Raw genomic sequence first — 19,372 nt, 5'->3', positions numbered from 1 at the left:
AGGGTGACTCTCTCAGGGCCTGCCTGTCGAGGGGGACAAGACTGAACAAGGGTGCTCTGGGGTGTAAGGGTGTCCAGACATGTGGCTGTCATAGAAAAGATCCAGAGAGCAGGCTTGGGTCTGGAGAGATGTGGGTGTGGGGGTGTCAGGGGAGAAGTGCAGGAAGGAAGTTGGGCTGCTAGATGGGGTGGGGTGAATCTGGGGGCATCAGGGCTCAGCCTGAGGATAGAAGATTCTGGAGACGTGTCATTCTGGGTACCGAGTCCCTGACTAGGGCTTTCATAGCTGTGCTAGAAAGGAGGGAAAGGAGTCCTGGAGACTGAAGAGTCAGTGTGGATATTAAGGAGTCTGTTAGGGATGAACTCCTGTGAGGGGAAAGGCCAAGGCAGGACTACGTAGAGGAAGAAGTCACATGGAGGCAGAGCCCTCATCCTCACCTTAGCTCCCTCTCAGTGCTGTCTCAGTAGGGGTTTGCCTTCACCCCAGGCGGAGTTCAGCCCCAAAGCCTGCTCTGAAGACCTTCCCTGAAAGGAATCTTTGCAGCCTATCTCCACAGGAACTCAGCAGGGCCCTCTTGCTGGGGACACCTGGACTCTGTGGAGGTAGGTGAGTCCACAGATACGAGGTAGCAAATGAGCACAGGAGCCTGTGTGTGTAGGGCAGAGCCCTTCCCAAGTTGCTTTTGTCAAGGCATTTTATCACAGCAATAGACACCCTAAGTATGACATGACCTGTGCATCCATCCATCCATCCATCCATCCATCCATCCATCCATCCATCCACTCACCCGATCATGTGATCATTGAGTCCTGTTTCTTCACTTAGCCATGCATTTTATCCATTGCTCATCCACCTGCCGCCCACTCAGTGTGAACAGAGTGCTGCTGTGTATCAGGTCCTGCCCAGAGAAGGCGCGAGTCTATCAGATCTGATGCCAGCACCAGGCAATGCCCAGCAGGCTGTGGGACAGGGTGAGTCTGAGAGGCTGGGTAACTGGTTAAAGACAGCAGGGGGGATGTCAGAAGAGAGTATAGAGCAGAGGTCCCCAAATTTACAACATAAGGGTTGACAATGGCATTGATAGGTAGGGTAGATCGCCACTTGGCAGGCTATGATAGGTGCATGGTTTGTGTATATACACGTGTACATATGTATGTATTGAGGAATTCCACATATTATTGTAGAATAATAATAATAATGATGATGGTGGTGGTGGTGTGTGTGTCGTACATTTTGTTTGTTTTTAGGTTTTTCCAAGACAGGGTTTCTCTGTGTAGTCTTGGCTATCCTGGATTTGCCTTATAGACCAGGTTGCCCTTGAACTCACAGAGATCTACCTGCCTCTGCCTCCTGAGGGATTAAAGGTGTGTGTCACTATGGCCGGCTCTGTGGAGTAAATTTCGCATATATGGTATGGGCATATGTGTTGTGTGAGTGTGTGTGATATATTGTGTGCTTCTGCTGTGTTTGGTATGTGTGTGTGTGGTTCGACTGTGGGTGTTGTGTTTGTGTGCTGTGTTGTGTGTGTCTGGTATGCGTTGTGTTTGTGTGGGTATGAGGGGAGGTGGTGTGCCATTCTCTCTGGTGTAGCCTGTTGTGTAAGAAGACGGAGGGGTCCAGCAACATCCAGCAGGGATCCCCCTGACTACTAAAGGCAATCCTTTGCCCTCTGTCCCCAAGAGAGGAAGGTGCAGTACAAGCACAAGGCAGAATGCCACCAAAAATACCAGCAAAATGGGGAGTGTTTAGCTGCTGGCAATGAGCTGCTCCAGGCCAGCCTGGGAATCTGGGCAGAGCTACTCTGGCACCCAGGCCTCCCAGTTCAAAATAGTACTTTTTCCACTTGCTTCATAGCTACTGCCAGTTTCCATGGATTCTTACAAGGCAGCAGGCCCTATGCTTTCACTGCGTATCATCTGGTCAGTGCCTGAAGCAGCCTCACAAAATCCATCGCACAAACTGGGGTGCCAAGCTTCCATTTTGCGGGTGCTTTGGGACAATAGCACCTCTGCAGGAGCAAGGTTGGGCTGCTTATAGTGTCTCTGTCACCTCAGCAGGATCCAGCTAGGAGATCTGGCTCCTCAGGTTTACCTAAGCAAAACTACCAACACTTGCCACACATCTGATTCCAAAGATGGGGTCTTTGCCACCAGCTATCTCTTTTTGGCGGTTCCTCAGCTGAGCATCCTTTGGGTAGGTGGCCCCCTGCTGAGACCTGGGACCCTAGGAGAACAGACTTCAGTCGGCTAGGGTGTTTAAGTACCTGGACAGTAGATTAGCTGCATCTTGCTTCTGCAGTCTGACTTTCCCTCCTGCCTTGGGACTTCTTTCTCCACTCTAACCCCGAACAAGGGGCAGGACAAATGAGCTGTGATCCTCGGCATTCCTGCTGGTTGGTGCCAGTCCTGGCTGGACTTCTACCACACATGCTGGGGTGCAGCGATGAGAACCCCATCTTGCTTGTCTGTACGAGTCAGGGGGAAGGGCACCCTCACTGTGCTCTCTTTCCACAGTCTCTGGCTCTGAAACCTGGCAGGGCTGTCTCTGTGGGACTTGCTGCATTCTGGGATCAAGAGGCTTTGAAATAACATGTTTTCCGGAAAAGTACCTTCCTTAGAGGAAACCACTTGTTCCAAGGAGTAGAAAAGGATCATTGTGTCTCGCCAGGTCCCCATTCCTGAGGTTCTGACACTTGAAAAGGCAGGCACAGTTGGAGGCACGGAGGCCTACAAGCCTCTCCACATTCCTACCCAGACACCCCCGGTCAGCATATCTGCACTTAGGAGTGCCTTAAATGGCAACAAATGATGGCTGACTGGCACATTCAACTTGACCACAATAATCCACATTAGGCAGGCTTCAAACAATGAGGTAAATTTAAACTCTGTACCAAAAATATATAAAAATAAAAATAATTTATCACATTATCAAGCAAGAAGTAGAGTGATTCAGAGGACCATACAGCTGTGTGGTAAAACTTGGCTTTTGATGGACTGCCCTTCTCGGCATCGAAGATATGAAGAACTCTGGTGAACTGATGTCTGGGTGAGTGAGACTGTGTGCTTCATCTTAAGCATCCCCCAGAGGCCCAGGTGGGAAAAGCTTGCTCCTCAGGGTGGCACTATTGGTAGATGGTGGAACCTTTAAGAGGTCTTAGGTAGCTAGCAACCTGTTTCTGAAGGGCATAATGGGACCTGAGTTTTTCTTCATCCCCTCTTTTGCCTCCTGACTGTAAGGTGAGTAGTTTTGTTCCACCATGGTGTGAGTTCTCAAGACATCACAGGCCTAACAACAATAGTGTCAACAGCTCTCAGAGGACTGGAGTCTCCAAACCGGTATGTAGAAGAATTTTAACCCAGCAACATGGCTGTTTTGGCAAGGGATTACATCCAAAGACCTTATAGGTCTGTGTGTTCTGGCAGGGATGCAGACACACTCTGGATTCCTATATGATCTGGCTGGAATACAAATCCTAAACAAGGAAGGCAATATTAGTTTATAAAATGAAGCAGCCATGTTTGAATGTGACGTTTTAGCTGGGTGTGGTGGCACATGCCTTTAACGTCAGCACTTGGGAATCAGAAGTAAGTAGATCTCTATGAGTTCAAGGCCAGCCTGGTCTACAAAGTAAGTCTAGGACAGCCAGGGCCGTTACACAGAGGAAAAACCGTGTCTCAACAAACAAAACACCAAAACAACAACAACCAAAAAGAAAGTGATGTCTTATTAAGGGACAGACAAATGGTGAATCAGAGAAAAATTTGACAGAATGAGTCAGACACAGGATACACCCAGCTCTCATGAGAACAGGAAAGGAAAGGGAGGCTACTTAAGAGCTGCACAGGAAGAGAGAGGGAAGGTTCTACTGAGATGTTTTTACTGGGACAGTTTTACAGAGATAGATTGCAGGGAGAACAAGCTAGAAATAGATGAGGGCAGAAGAATTAAAACATTGCCAGAATTAGTTTAAGGCCAGGAAGAGCAATTCAGTCAGAAGCCCAGAGAAGCCAGTTTGAATCAGTCAACTTGGAGAGGAGTTTGGGCCAGAACAGCTGAGTTGAACCAGCCATCAAGAGTCCAAGGAAGAGCTAGAAAGGCTTTGGAATGGCTCTTATCTCATCCTCTCATCTGAGGAAATAAAAACAAGACTTACATCTGGCATCCAATGTGATCGATTGTGGGAGAAAGCCCACAATGTTGCAGAAAGCAGAGGACATCTGACAGAAAGCTGCAGGGGAGAAAATTACCTAGGGTTGTCTCCAGGGGGAAGTACCAGTTCTTCTTTGAGTTCAGCTAGAAGGCCAAAGAGACTCAGGAGACTCCAGGGCCACAGGAGCCCCTGAGATAGTGAATCACAGTAAGCCACCCGAGAAAAAAAAAACTGGGAAACTCTGCTTCAGATCCCTTAAGAGAAAGAGTAGGACTTGAGGGGATAGAAATATTACTTGAAAAACCCATCCCAATACTTACTGCAACTGTGACCACTGGATATGTTTAGGATATGAGTAAATGTTTTATGGTAAAAAAAATAATGTGTGTTTAGGTTGATAAGTGCAAGTTTTGATAAGAAAGTGATTTAGATACAAAAACTTGGACTAACCAAGATAGGCAAGAAAGCGGAATACTTTCTCCAAGGTTGCCAAATACAAATGGATTGTCTTACCTGATTGTTCTCATAATTGCTTTTATTGAATATAGCTTATTTATGTTAGTCACAAAGCCAGTTTTTGGACTAGAAGGGGGAAATGTAGTGAGAATTTTGGTTTCTTAAGAAACCCTAGTTACGTTATGTAAATATTTTTTTGTTTTAATTTTAGGTGTGAAATATGTAGCTCATTCAGATTGTCCACAACAGCTATCTATAATATGTCTTGTGCTCTGGCAGGGGCGTGATTTGTGCCAGGCGCAGACAGTTTAATTCTGGGAATTCTTTTTTTCCCTTAATTTTATACTTTCTTTAAAAAATTTTTTTATTAATTTATTCTTGTTACATCTCAATGGTTATCCCATCCCTTGTATCCTCCCATTCTTCCCTCCCTCCAATTTCCCCCTTATTCCCCTCCCCTATGACTGTTCCTGAGGGGGATTACCTCCCCCTGTATATGCTCATAGGGAGACCAGGTCTCCCTCTCCAGGGGACATGGTCAAATATCAGGCACCAGCGTACGTGTGAAAGTCATACCCCATTCTCCACTCAACTGTGGAGAATGTTCTGCCCATTGGCTAGATCTGGGTAGGGGTTTAAAGTTTACCCCCTGTTTTGTCCTTGGCTGGTGCCTTAGTTTGAGCGGGACCCCTGGGCCCAAATCTGCCTATCACAATGTTCTACTTGTAGGTTTCTAGGACCCTCTGGATCCTTCTACTTTGCTGTTCTCCCTTGCTTCTCTCATCTAGAGTCCCAATAGAATGTCCTCCCCTCTGTCCCAGTTTCCCACTTTTTCTTCTAAGTGACTTAGTGTCTCTGGTTTTATATTGAGGTCTTTAATCCACTTGGATTTGAAGGGAATAGGGTGAAAGCAGGAGGGAGGGAGGGAGGGAGGAATGGGAGGATACAAGGGATGGGATAACAATTGAGATGGAATCTGAATAAATTAATTAAATAAAAAAAGAAAATTGGAAAAAAAGAAAGTAGAACTATTACCAGTTTATATTACCTCAAAAAATGTTTTTAGACCTTTAAAATCTTGATCAGCACCCATGATAGAATGGATTAGAACTACTGTAGATATTGATCCTAATGACTATGTAATTGGACAAGCAGTAGTCAATACTCCTAGACATCAAAATGTCCATTGTTTTACCTGCAAAAAGATACCATGGAAAGTCCTTTCTCACAGAATGTTAAACAGTCCAACTCTTTGTCGATATTTTGTACAACAGATACTAGAAATAATTTGTAAACAATTTTATCAATCCGTAGTTTACCATTATATGCATGATATCTTGTTGGCCGATTCTGATGCAAATAAATTAGGGAGAATGTTTAATGGAAAAAAATTCCCTGGTTGGGGTTTACAGATCACTCTTAAAAAATACAGAGAGACGCTTCTATCAGCTCTCTAGGATTCAAATTATGTCAACAAAAGATTCAACCACAAAAGGCATAGACCAGCAGAGACCAGTTACCAACCCTTTATGATTTTCAAAAACTACTGGGAGACATTCGCTGGTTACGGCCTACTATTGGATTAAGTATTCAAGAGTTGAGTAATTCATTTCAAACCTTACAAGGTGATTCAAACTTAAAAATGTCCTAGACAATTAACATCTGAAGCAGTGAAAGAGGGGACTCAGGTAGATTAAAAATGCAGGATGCACACGTGGACCACCTAGATCCCAACCTTTACTGTGTTCTAGTTATGTTACTTTCTGGACTCATTATGCAGAGAGGAGACAATATATTAGAATGGATTTTTTGGCACAAAAACAGAGTAAAAAACTTATGTTGCAAAGGCTTCTGATCTAATTGTAAAAGCATGAATTAGACTTTTTTAATTATCAGGAACAGAATCAGAAGAAATCATAGTACTTTACACTAGTATTGATGCTATCTCACTACGGTTAGTTAGTGAAGATCGGCAAAGAGCTTGTAGCAGTTATTCAGGGGGAAATTAATGACAAATATCCCCAAAGCAAGTGACTCCAGTTCATAAAAAGAACTAACTGGATTCTCCCCCATACAGTAAAAGGGACACCAATTTATACCAATGCAAATAAATAGAGTGGTAGGTTATAAGTCAGGAACTATAAGTAAAATAACTAAAAGCCCATATGCTTTGGTTAAAAAAATTAGAGCTATATGCAATTCCTTATGGTTTTATTAGTTTTTTTTCTGAACCTTTCAATATAATTTCTTACTCACAATATTCAGAGGGGTTTGTGTTACATATAGAGGCCAGCCTGGTCTACAAAGCAAGTCCAGGGCAGCCAAGGCTACAGAGAGAAACCCTGTCTCAAAAACAAAACAAACAAACACAACTGATTGCTGATAATTCAGAATTAACGTCATTATTCATACAATTGCAATAGACAATTAGAAACAGAAAATATCCATTATATCATCCATATTTGATCTCACATGGGATTGTCTGTTCCGTTGGCGCAGGAAATGAAGAGACTGACCAATAAATAGGAACTATGCTAGAAGCCTCAGAATTTCATTAAAACAAAACAAAATATCATGTTAATAGCAAAGGTTTGAATTTTCCCATTAATTAGCAATAAGGCAAATAAATTATTAAAAAAGTATGTTCTATTTCTTCTTTGTATAATCAAGTTTCATTAACTTATGGGTAACCTTAAGGATACCCAAAGAAATAAAATAAAACAAAATTTGGCAGCAGGGTGCAGTGGTGCACACCTGTAATCCCAGCACTTGGGAGGCAGAGGCAGGCAGATCTCTGTGAGTTCAAGGCCAGCCTGGTCTACAATGTGAGTCCAGGGCAGCCAGGCCTACATAGAGAAACCCTGTCTCGAAAAAACAAACAAACAAACAAACACAAACAAAAGTTGGCAGATGTGTGCGTTTTGATTTACAGAATTTAAAAAGGAAAACTAAAATTGCACATCATACCATTGATACATATTCAGGATTTCAATGGGTTCTGCTTTGAGTTCTGGAAAGGCTGGTTCTGTAACTCTACATTTACCAGAAGTGATGGCCACCATGGGGTTATCCTTACAAATTAAGACCGATAATACCCCTGTATATGTTTCCATTAAAGCACATTTCTTTGCATATTATATTATAAAACACATTACAGGTATACCATACAACCCAACAGGCTAAGCATTTATAGAAAGAGCTAATCATACCTTAAAGGACGTGCTTAATAAATAGAAAGGAGAAATGAGAACTCCCAGGGTAGTCAGGACCTGGCTATCTGACACCCCAATCTTTTTTATTATTTATTTATTTAATGTATTTTTGACACCCCAATCTTACCCTATGAAGACAGAGCACATGAGTACATGTATGTAAAGACAAGGTGTTGTTGGAGTATTATTTTAATTGTGAAGTATTGTAACGACCCAAGTGTCCACCAGTAGGAAAATGTGTGAGCAAATTATGTTGCCTCCACAAAGCGGAATGGTAAGAGCATGTGTTGGCTTGGCCATGGGTCACAATAAATAGGGAGAGGGGAGATACAGAAAGTTCCAGAAGAAGTGCACCAGCCAGATGTGGGAGCACATGCCTGCCGTCCCAGCTCTTGAGGCAGAAAGAGTAGGAATTGAAGCTCACCCAGCTGCACCAGTGAATCAGAGGCCAGTCTCAAAAGCAAATCAAGAAGCCAACAAACAAACAAACAAACAAACAAACAAACAAACCCAGCAACAAAAGAGATTAAACAACAACAGCAACTCTGCACAAAATTTTAAAACCCAAAACTCTGAATTCAGAGGCTGGAGTGATGGCTCACTGGTTAATAGTGCTTACGGCCCTTAACCTCTTGCAGAGGACATTAGTGTGGATCCGAGCACTCACATGGCTGCGACCCCAGTTCCAAGGCAGCCATGCTTTCTTCTGGCCTCCTCCAGCTCCTAACACACACACACACACACACACACACACACACACACACACACACACACACACACACAGAGTCACTCAGGAATGCACATTTACACACAAAGTAAATATTTTCTAAAGCTTCCTAATGTACATATTATGTATGTGTTTGTGTGACTATGGAATAAAAGCCTGTAAGGTGGTGACAGACTCGGGGGTGGGGGGAGGGGGAACAGGTTTGGATGGAGGGGACTAACTCTTAATTTGGTAGCTTCTGGATGTCTGACATTAGGTGGCTTTTCATCATGCGTAGTATCTATTTTTTAATCTGTTTATCCATTTATTTATTTAATTTTGGGGTGGGGGTGTCTCTCGATATATCCTTGTCTGTCCTGGAACTCACTATGTAGGACAGGCTGGCCTTGAAATCACAGAAGTCTCCAGCATTTGCCTCCCAAGTGCTGGGATAAAAGGTACATGTCCCCATGCCTGGCTGTGCCTCTTTTTTTTTTTTTTCCCAAATGTGGTACCAAGGTTATGAAAAGCAAGCCTGAGTATTATCATTTCAGATAAGCATTGCTATTGTCACAAAAGGCCTCTCGGCCTAGGGGACACTCAGAGCTGTACTCTGCAAGGACACTCAGGACACAGATGGACAATCAAAGTCCTTTTCTGCACACATTCATCTAGGACACGAGTTGAGGTGGATCTTCCTAGGAGGAAAATGGAGCCACCCACAGCCTCCCAGCATTTTGAGGGGGTGTTCAAGTTCTGAGAGGGAAATAGGCATTTTGTGCTAATTGACTTTCTGGGTCTTATTTCCACGAGCTTTGACCTTTCTCATACTTCCTAGTCCCCTTCTGACATCCCTAACCCTCACAATGAGGGATAGTATTCTATTTCCAGCTGGTTCCTTGCAGAATAGCTGCATCCTAAACAGCAGGATGAGACAGACACATCTGCATCTCAAAGTCTCCATACTTTAGAGAGATAGACACTGGCAGAGGGCTGATCCCAGGGCAGCAGCCAAGATGGGCTGTTGGAGTCCAAGCTCCAGTCTCAGCTTTGTCCATCTGAATGTGCTTACAAGGTGCTTTAGTCGGCTTCCCTCAGCTGGGGCAAAACCCACAAGACTTAAAGTAGGAAGTGTGATTTAAAGTGGTCCGTGGCCACGTGACCCTGTTGCTTTGGTCCTATAGTGGCACAGTGTGTCATGGCAGGAGACCGTGGCAGGGGCTAACATCCTGATAGACCCTTCAAAGACATCGCTCCCAATCACTTAACCTCCTTCTACATAGCCCCACCTCCCAGGGGGTCCATTGCCTTCCTGTGACACCATGAGCCTTTGGAGTGCATGTTAGATGCAGGCTACAGTGCAAAGGTTGCTTCTGGTGTGTGGCTGGCCTCTTCCCAGACAGGGCTGCAAAACATCTGAGGAAAGATGAATGTGCCTACAGAGGTCTGTGAGGAGCAGCGAGATAGAGGCATTGGCGTCTTGTATGAGAAAGCTTTCCAGGGCTTCCACTTGTTCGCAGCCCTCTTGCCTTTCTCTCAACTCCCTCCACAAGCCCAGATCCAGCATTCCCTATTAGCACAGTTTACAGAGGAGGAAACTGCCCCAGAGACTCCAAAGCCCCGCCCCACCCAAGATACACGGCAAATTGCCACAAAGTTGAGGCCAGAATTATGTCTCCTTGTTTTCTATCTCTTTCAGATGGAGACTCATTTCTGTCACTCTTTCTTCTTAAAGAAGGTCCTCAAAACAAACAAACAAACCCAAAATACAGGCCTTGAGGCAAAACAGAACCAAAGAAAAGCAAAATTCCAGCTTCCCTCCTCTCTACAGTATTTCTGAGGCGGCGGTTTTCTGTTTTGGAAAAGGATCTGTTGCTTTAAAAACAGTTTGAAAGCCTGTGGCTCAGAAGAATGTTTCCAGATTCTGGGCTGAGCAGCAATCCCAAGCCTGGGAGGCAGGCAGAAATTCAAGATCAGCCTGAATTTAGTGAGACCAGTCTCAAAACCACACCAAGTGTAGTGGTGTGCACTCGAAAGGCAGAGGCAGGAGGATCTCTGTGAGTTCCAGGACAGCCATGGCTACATAGTGGGACAGTCTCAAAAACAAAACAACAATACTGACAAAAGAAAAAAAAGAAATAAGTCCAAGACTAGCAAGTTAGAGGTGAGCCTGGGGTACAAGAGACTCTATCTCAAAAACAGGGGAGAGAGTTTGTATAAAATAAACGCCAGTTTTAAAAGCTTACTTAAAAATGGACAAGGAGCTCATAAACATTTGATATTTAAAAGAAAACATTTTAAAAATAAAAGGAAACCTCAAAACACAGTATTTCAACCTGGTGTGGTGGCACATGCCTTTAATTCCAGCACTCTGGGAGGCAGAGGCATGTGGATCGCTGTGAGTTTGGGGTTGGCCTAATCTACAAAGCTACAAGTGAGTCTAGGACGGCTGGGGCTACACAGAGAAACCCTGTCTCAAAAAAACCAAAACCAAACCAACAGTCCAGTGGTGTTGGCCTGTGCATTGTGACAGATATCACCGAGGTAGGAGCATCAGCTTTCTCTGCAGTTGAGCGCATTATTAAGAGTTTGCCTGGAACATCACACTAGGTATCATATTGTGGTGTCACAGAAGCTCATTTCTAGTTGTTGGTTTGTTTTGTTTGTGTTTGGTTTGTCTTGTTTGTTTTTGATATAGGGGTTCACCCTGAAGCTGGTGCTGACCTGGAATTCACTATGCAGCCGAGGCTGGCCTGGCATTCATGTTCTTCCTTAGTCACCTGTCTTGATGGCTAAGATTATTTGTCGCCCACACCAGCATGCCTTGGCTTTCATTGCCTTTAAAATTTTAGTGTGTGTGTGTGTGTGTGTGTGTGTGTGTGTGTGTAGACCTGTGTTTGTGTGTACAAGTGCATGTATGTGTGCGTGTGTGTTTGGGGACTGTGTGCATGTGTGCCACAGAACGCAAGTGGAGGTCAGAGAGCAATACACAGGAGTCGGTCCTCCCCTTTCCACTGCGGATGCCTGGCTCCTTGCTTTCTTCTTAAATGTGCTTTTGTTCACTTTACCCTCGATCAGCTTTTGCTTCTGAAATCAGCGTTACATTTACTCATTCAAGCTTCATAGCAGTTTCTCACTCTTGGTGGAGAGTTCTACAACCAGGCACAGCCTCTCCGCGTGCTTCACGTCACCTTACAAAGGTCGGCAGCCTGCTGTGACTGTAGAGACTTATGGGGAAACCGGAGGTCGTCACTGGAGTCCCCACATGGCAGTGCTAACATTCAGATTCACCAACAAGCCTAACAGAGCCACTTGCTGAATTTGCCGATTTAAGGGCTTTTATTGCTTCCAATAATTTTTTTCCCATTTTTCTGATAGCCCTCAAAGGACTTGTGTGTGTCTTCTGTGTATAAACTTACTAAATTAGTTTCTAGGAACAGCACAGTTAAAAGCCACCAGGCCACAAGGACAGGCTTAGGAGCCCAGGGCTGCCTTTCACTCTTGTGTCTGCTGTCCTTAACCCCATCTACAAAGCCAATTGCCTCTGCTCGGCTGTGGAACACTGACTCCATGAATGACTCATTTGCAGAATGAACTATTTCTGGAGAAGGTCAACTAGAAGCTAGCCGTTATGACTCAGGCCTATCATCCTAGCGACTCAGAAGGCAGAGGCAGGAGGATTGCCTGGGCTATAGAGTGAGTTAGAGTCAGCATGAAGGATATCGTGAAGCTTGGTCCTAAAGCACTCCCCTGCAGTGTGAAGGTCCCAGTTTCAGTTTCAGCTATATCTATACAAAGCCTGTTGTAGCACTGTCTTTTGCTAGCTCCTGCTTTAAAAATGACCACAAGCAGGCTGTCAGGGTGTATTTGAGCTGAGTGAGGATGTGTGACCAGCAAGATCTGGGTGCAGGAATGTGGGAGGGGCCGGGGTGTGCAGAGGAGGGCTGTGTCGGCAGACAAGAATCTTTTAAACAATTAGTTTATTTTTAATTGTTTTTTTTTATTTATGTGCATGGGTGTTTTTCAAGCCTGTGTGTCTGTGTACCATGTGTGTGTTCCTGATGTCCTCAGAGGTCAGAGGAGGCCATGAGATCTCCTGGAACCAGAGTTATACACCGTTGTGAGCTGTCATGTAGGTGCTGGGGACTGAATCTGGGTCCTCTGGAATAGTCGCAAGGGCTCTTAACCACCAAGCCGTCGCTCCAGCCCTCGATGTAGCATCTTTTGACACATCTTTCTAACGTTCACTGTAAGGCGGCAGACCCCTGAAAGGGACAGAGGGCACTTTACTCTGCCAGCCGAGGGCCTGGCACTGGATGCTGGGGGAGCTCGGGATTCAGCCTCGAGAAGGAGTTCTGGGGGGTGGGCGACTTCACACATTGAAAATTTTAAGAAGAGTTTAGGTTATCTCATGGAGGGTCCCAGGTAAACCAGGGCCCAAGGGTGAGATTACCAATGTCATCCTACATCCAACAAGAGCCTTATATGCAACAGGGCTGGGATTATAGCTGCTTCTTCACAGTAACTCTGAACTTCTCGGAGAATCTATACAAAGCACCTGCAGGGTGGGTCCTTCATCAGAGCAGCAGACCCAAAGGCCAGGCTACAGATCAGGCTACAGATGTTCCAGGCCTATCTTTCCAAATGAGGACTGTAAAGGACAAAGTGTGCATGTGTGTGCGTGAGCGAGTGTGGGTGTTCACACCCTATATATGATACGCTAAATATTCACAAGGCAAAGAGTATTTTCTTTACTCTGTTATGTAGTAGGTGTTGTTGTTGTTACTTTATAGCTTGGAAAAAATCAAATTGTCATTAAAAAATGAATCCTTGCTGTGGAATTTGGAAATCTGGTAACCACTGACAGTGGAGGGGGGAAAATAAAAACTAACTAAATAAAAACGGCCATATTTGAATCAGCCTTCTAAGATGCAGTAGTTTATTCAAGTGGCCACTAGAGGCCACTATTGTGCACTGTTCAGAAAACTACACAATTGCAGTGCACTTTAGAGAAACCAGAATATGATTCCTTCTAAACTTTTCCCCCTAAGATTTGTTTATTTTATTTTATTTTTATTTTCTTAACCACACAGCCATCTCTCTAATCCACATATGTTTGTTTGTTTACAAATTGTGATAAGTCATGTGCAACAGCACTTAATCATTTTAACAGCTTCTCCCTGTGGCAGGGATCGAACACTGGTCTTTGCAGCTGCTGGACCAGTGCTCTGCACTGAGCTACATCCCCACCTCACATCTCAGTGGTACTGGCACATTTTCAACACTGTGTAGCTCTCACCGCTACCTCCATAACAATGTCTATCCTACTGACGCTCCATACCAATTACAAAATAATCCGGGCAGCACCTGCCTCCCCCGGCAGCCATGTTCCTTTCCTTGTCTACAAATTTAAATGCTTAGGTTCCTCCCCTGTGAGCAGGGTCAGTGTCTTCCTTTGTGACCTGCTTACTTCACCTAACGTAACATCTTCAAAGTTCATGCGTGATGTAGCAAGTGCCAAAACTTTCTCTTTTTAATGGTAATGGTCCACTGTGCTTGTGTGTATGAAATAACTTTGTTTTCAAGACAGGGTCTCTCTGTGCAGCCTTGAGTCCTGGAACTCTCCCTGTAGACCAGGCTGGCCATGAACTCACAGAGTTCTGCCTGCCTCTGCCTCCTGAATGCTGGGGAATAAGGTGAGCGCTACCACCATCAGGCATGAAGTAACTTTAATATTTAAATTTATTTTGTTTTTTATCTTTTTTGCTTTTTTTTAGTAAGGCTTCACTAAGTTGCCTGAGCTGGCCTGGAATTCACTTTGTAACCCAGGCTGGCTGCAAACTTGGCGTCTTTCTGCCTCAGCTCCCTGAGTGCTGAGATTCTAAGTCTGGTTCTTGAAACTTGTATAGGAACAAATTTCAACCACACTAAAAATGCAGAGAATTGTATGATATACTCACATGAAGGCCTTGTTTGTCCACTTCCAACACAGCTGTCTGATGCTTTCTTCCACGCACATCACTTATACCGCATGAAGCTAATTCCAGAAACGACATTAACCTGCAAAGGGTTTGAGTAGATCTAAAAGATGAGGTTATTATTTAAACATAACTAAAATATTGTTATCACATCTCAAACCATTTAATTGCAATTCCTTAATACAATCAATTCCTAAACCAGTGCCCAGTTTTTACATCATTTTCATGCTCATTTTCTTATATTTATAACTGGCCACCTTAAGCTTAAGCAAAGATCTGGTTGTGGTGGAGGGACCTGGTTCTAAACCAAGAGAAGTGGGATTTGAGCAGATCAGAAAAACTTCTTGGGGGGTGAACGAGTCTTGGCCATGTTGTCTGTTCCGGTTGTTTGCTCACCTACAGAAGCAAGAACTGGGAAACTGCGCTGCAGAGCATGGAGCAGCTGCGGGCCACGCACGGGTTCGCTCTGGCTCATAGGTCCCGGCTCCTCCGCTTCTTCCTCCCTGAGGAGCATCCTGTAGCTTTGAGATGGGTCAGAAGATAGAGTGTTGAATGCACTCGGAGCTTGAAAAGGAAAGACTTAAGAACAAAACAAAAAGAAAAAAAAGAAAGAAAGAATGAGAAACACTAAGACAGGTGCAAGGACCTGGACAAACTAGGGTACAGGACACGGCAGGAGAGGGCTCGGCGGTTAGCGGCCCCTGCTGTTTTCTCAGAAGACCTGAGTTTAGTTGCTCACACTCTGGTCCAGTGGCCAGCAACCACCTGTACTCCAAAACTCCAGCGGATGCAACACCCTCTCTGCTGCCTGTCCCCCTCCTTATGCTTGAGCTCATAGGAATAAAAACATCTTTCAGAGCTGGACATGGTGGCGCAGGCCTTTAATCCCAGCACTCAGGCGGCAGAGGCAGGTGGATCGCTGTGAGTTCGAGGCCAGCCTGGTCTACAAAGCGAGTTCAGGATAGCCAAGGCTACACAGAGAAACCCTGTCTTGAAAAACCAACAACCAAACAAACAAACCCCAAACCAAACCAAAACAAAACCAAAAACCCAAAAAACCATCTTTTGAATAAAAGGAGAAAGGTTAGAAAAGCAGCAGGAAAGAAGGGATTTGAGGCGCTCTTAGATAGAGCTCTCGTCTCCTGTTATTGTTATTTTACATTAAGTTAGAGCAGCAGACAGACAGAGGAGATCCAGTATTTTAAGGGTGTGTTATTTATCTGAAAATCAGGGTAACTTAGGGCATCTACTTTTATTTGATGCAGCTGGCCCCTCTGTATTCAGTGCTTGGGGTTCCACAGGTCAAACTGAGGATTTCTGGCCCCTGATTTTATTTCTCCTGAAGCCTTTTTATTTATATAGGTCACTTGATTTGTATGCCTAATGAAGCCCATTACTTTGTAAGATAACTTTTTTGTTTGTTTGTTTGTTTCTAGACAGGGTTTCTCTGTGTAGCCTGGGCTGTCCCAGACTCACTTTGTAGACCAGGCTGGCCTCAAACTCACAGTGATCCTCCTGCCTCTGCCTCCCGAGTACTGGGATTAAAGGCGTGTGCCACCATGCCCAGCTCTCTAAGATAACTTTTTAAACATTAGTTTAAAAAACGATTTTATTTCATTTGAATTTCAAAGTGTATTCAATATAACGGTAAAATTATCCAGCGAAATGTAATGATCTGTAATACATTTGCTTAAATGCCCACAGCACATCTTAAATCAACCTCCAGCAAGACTGGTCTTTTCAGTATGGATGGACTCAGCTTGACGCTCAAGCATTTCAGCTCAGCTTTAGCAAAAGCAAATATTTAGATGCTAAAAGTAAACATACGAATCCAGGGTCCATTCGATTAAGAAGTTAGCAAACTAAAGCTGCTTTGTTAGTTAATGCTCCTAAAGGCAAAATCTAAGTCACATGTCTGTTGAGGTGGGACAATTTTTTTTGGCTTTACACAATCATATTTATAATTCTTGCAATAAGGGAATTTTTAAAAACTAGTCTCTTTCATCTACTTTCCCACAAAAAGCTATTGAAAGTGCCAATTTCTGCTCAGTTGTTTTTTCCTTTGCTTAAAAAAAAGGTGCCAGGAATCCCACCCCACCCACTGCTGGGTTACAGTCAGTCCTTTGTGACCCCTGGCTCGGGCACGGGCATTCATGCTTAGGGACATGCTTTGCCGTGAATGGGATCTTGGTCTCTACTAAAAACAAAAAATGCCTAAAAACAGACTTCGATTTATTTTCAAGTCTTAGGGCTAAATTCCTTTGATTCCTAACTGGTGAAAACATTGGCAAACTGCTGGGTTTTACTTGGGGTCAGAGTGACTTCTCTGGCGTATGCCTAGAGGCCCTGGCGGAGCAGCGTTTGAGACTCACTTTTCAGAAGGTCATCAAGTGGAACTTAAAAGGAATAAGTATTGACCCTGATGTACAATGTCCAGGGAGATTCTGATGAGAGAAGTGAGTACTTCAATTGAAAAAATAACCGATGGGATGGAGAGATGGATGGCTCGGCGGTTAAGACCACTGACCACCTTTCCAGGAGAAGGTTTGGTTCCCAGAACCCACATGGAAGTTCACCAGCATCTATAACTGCAGTTCGACACCCTGGTCTGCCTCTGAAAGCAAGCACCAGGCACGTAAAATAAGAATGACCAAATAGAATGATCTTAACATTTAGTCTATCAAAAATTTACTTCCCCAAACAACGGAACTTTCAGGTCCTGTGGAAGAATGTCAGTCATGCTTAGCTACTGAGCCATTGACCCAGACCCAGAATTTATTTTCATAAGGACACAAAAAAACAAAAAACAAAATCTTCAACTCCTGGTGTTCCAGATACATGATGAGAATGTTGCTTTATTTTCTGATAAATCTTTAGACAAGTTAAAGAAAAACTTTCAATTTTATGGGTTCTTTATATCAGAGTTGAGAATATAACCTTACGTAGTGGGGAATCCTTCAAACCCAGGGCTGAAGAGACAGCTCAGCAGTCAGGGCATCTGCTACTCTTGGAGAGAATCTGGGAAGGTCCTAGAACCTACATCAGGAGTCTCACAGCATCTGTAACATCAGCTTTTTTGGGATCCAATGCCTCTGGCCTCCATTGGCACCAGGCATGCATGTGATACACAACACTGTATTATATATATAAATATAAATAAATAAATATATATGCATAAAACAAAACACTCAGATACATCAAATAAAAATTTTAAAAAATGAAAAATGTATTTAAAATCAACACAACTTGAAGCAGTCAGTTACTTGAGATTTAAGTGAAGTGGGTTTGAACTTAGCAGCAAACAGGATGTTAGCTAAAAGCCACCATGGCTTTGAGGAGCGGCACACCTCAAATGTTCTTTAAGGGCTTTGGGTGCCAAGCGAGATCAAGGCCCTTGCAGAATCAGGTCCGCAGGTTGCTGATGGGAATGCTGGTCTTGGAAGAGGCTGTGGGACTAGCTGTCTGCAACAGAGGCGCAGACTCAAGAGGCTGAGGCAGGAAGGACAAGGTGCCCTTCCTCCCCCAGAATCTCTGTGGAGTCCTAGAAATAGGCTTGTGGGGAACTTTTGGGCTGGAACTGAAACATGAGCATAACTGTCTGTGGTGGTTTGAATAAGAGCGGCCTCTGTGGGCTCATATAGTTGACTACTTAGTCATCAGGGAGTGGCACTGTTTGAAAAGGTTTAGGAGGTGTGGTCTTGTTGGGGGCAGGTATGGCTTTGTTGGAGGAAGTTTGTTACTGAGGGTGGACTTTGAGGTTTCAAAAGTTTATGCCAGGCCCAGTCTCTCTCTCTCTCTCTCTCTCTCTCTCTCTCTCTCTCTCTCTCTCTCTCTCTCTCCTTCTGCATGGCATGCCTGCAGGTTGCCATGATGACAATGGACTAAACTTCTGAAACCATAAGCAAGCCCCAATTAAATGCTTTCTTTCTTAAGCATTGGTTGCCTTGGTTATGGGTCTCTTCACATCAATAGAACCATGCCTAAGATAGTGTCTACCAGAGCTGCTGACTCTAGCCTTCAAAAAGGGGGGAAGCCATCAAGCTGCCTTTGATGTAGTTGGAGGTGCAATGTGCTCTCAGGAAGCCCCTTGCTAGTAGAGAGACCTGTAGTTACGTCATCCCCAATCACGTCTCATCTCTGAGATGCCAAAGTGAGGGTTTTATTCCCGCGCGTTTTGGAAGCATGTCTCAGAAGATGAAAGACATTTCTGTTCTCTGGAGCAAGTCAATGAAGCCGATGTCATATGCAAACGTGTTGTTTAGATGCACACAGTCAACTAGTACCTATCATCATAATTATAATTACGGTGGCCGCTTCATCAGAACCTGAGTGAAAATGAAGAACAAAGATTGTGTTGGTCGGGGCTGGAGAGATGGCTCAGAGGTTAAGAGTATGGACTGCTCTTCCAGAGGTTCTGAGTTCGATTCCCAGTAACCACATGGTGGCTCACAACCATCTATAATGTGATCTAATGTCCTCTACTGGTGTGCAGGTGTACATACAGGCAGAGCACTGTATACATAATAAATAAATAAATCTTTAAAAAAAGATTGTGTCGGTCACTTATCAAAGAATTGGTAAATCAGAGGGTCTGAACTAGGTAGGTGTTGCAGGATATTTGATCACACTGTGGACCCCGAGATTATGTTGTTTACTGAAAAAAACCTGTTCCCAGTTGTGCCTAGGCTCAGCTGTAGCACACACCTTTAATCTAAGAGCTTTCTGCTTGAATAAAATAAAATAAACCACAGGTCAAGAGGAGGAACAAACAACCAGTTGACAGGGATGAACATAGGAAAAAACCATAGAGAGTAAGAGGAAGTCAGGAGGGCGGATAGAGACACAAACAGGAAGTAGAAGGAAGGGACAT

The sequence above is a fragment of the Acomys minous genome (assembly GCF_964271855.1).
Source record: "Acomys minous genome assembly, chromosome: 8".
NCBI lineage: Eukaryota > Metazoa > Chordata > Mammalia > Rodentia > Muridae > Acomys > Acomys minous.
Note: the sequence above shows the minus strand (reverse complement) of the source record.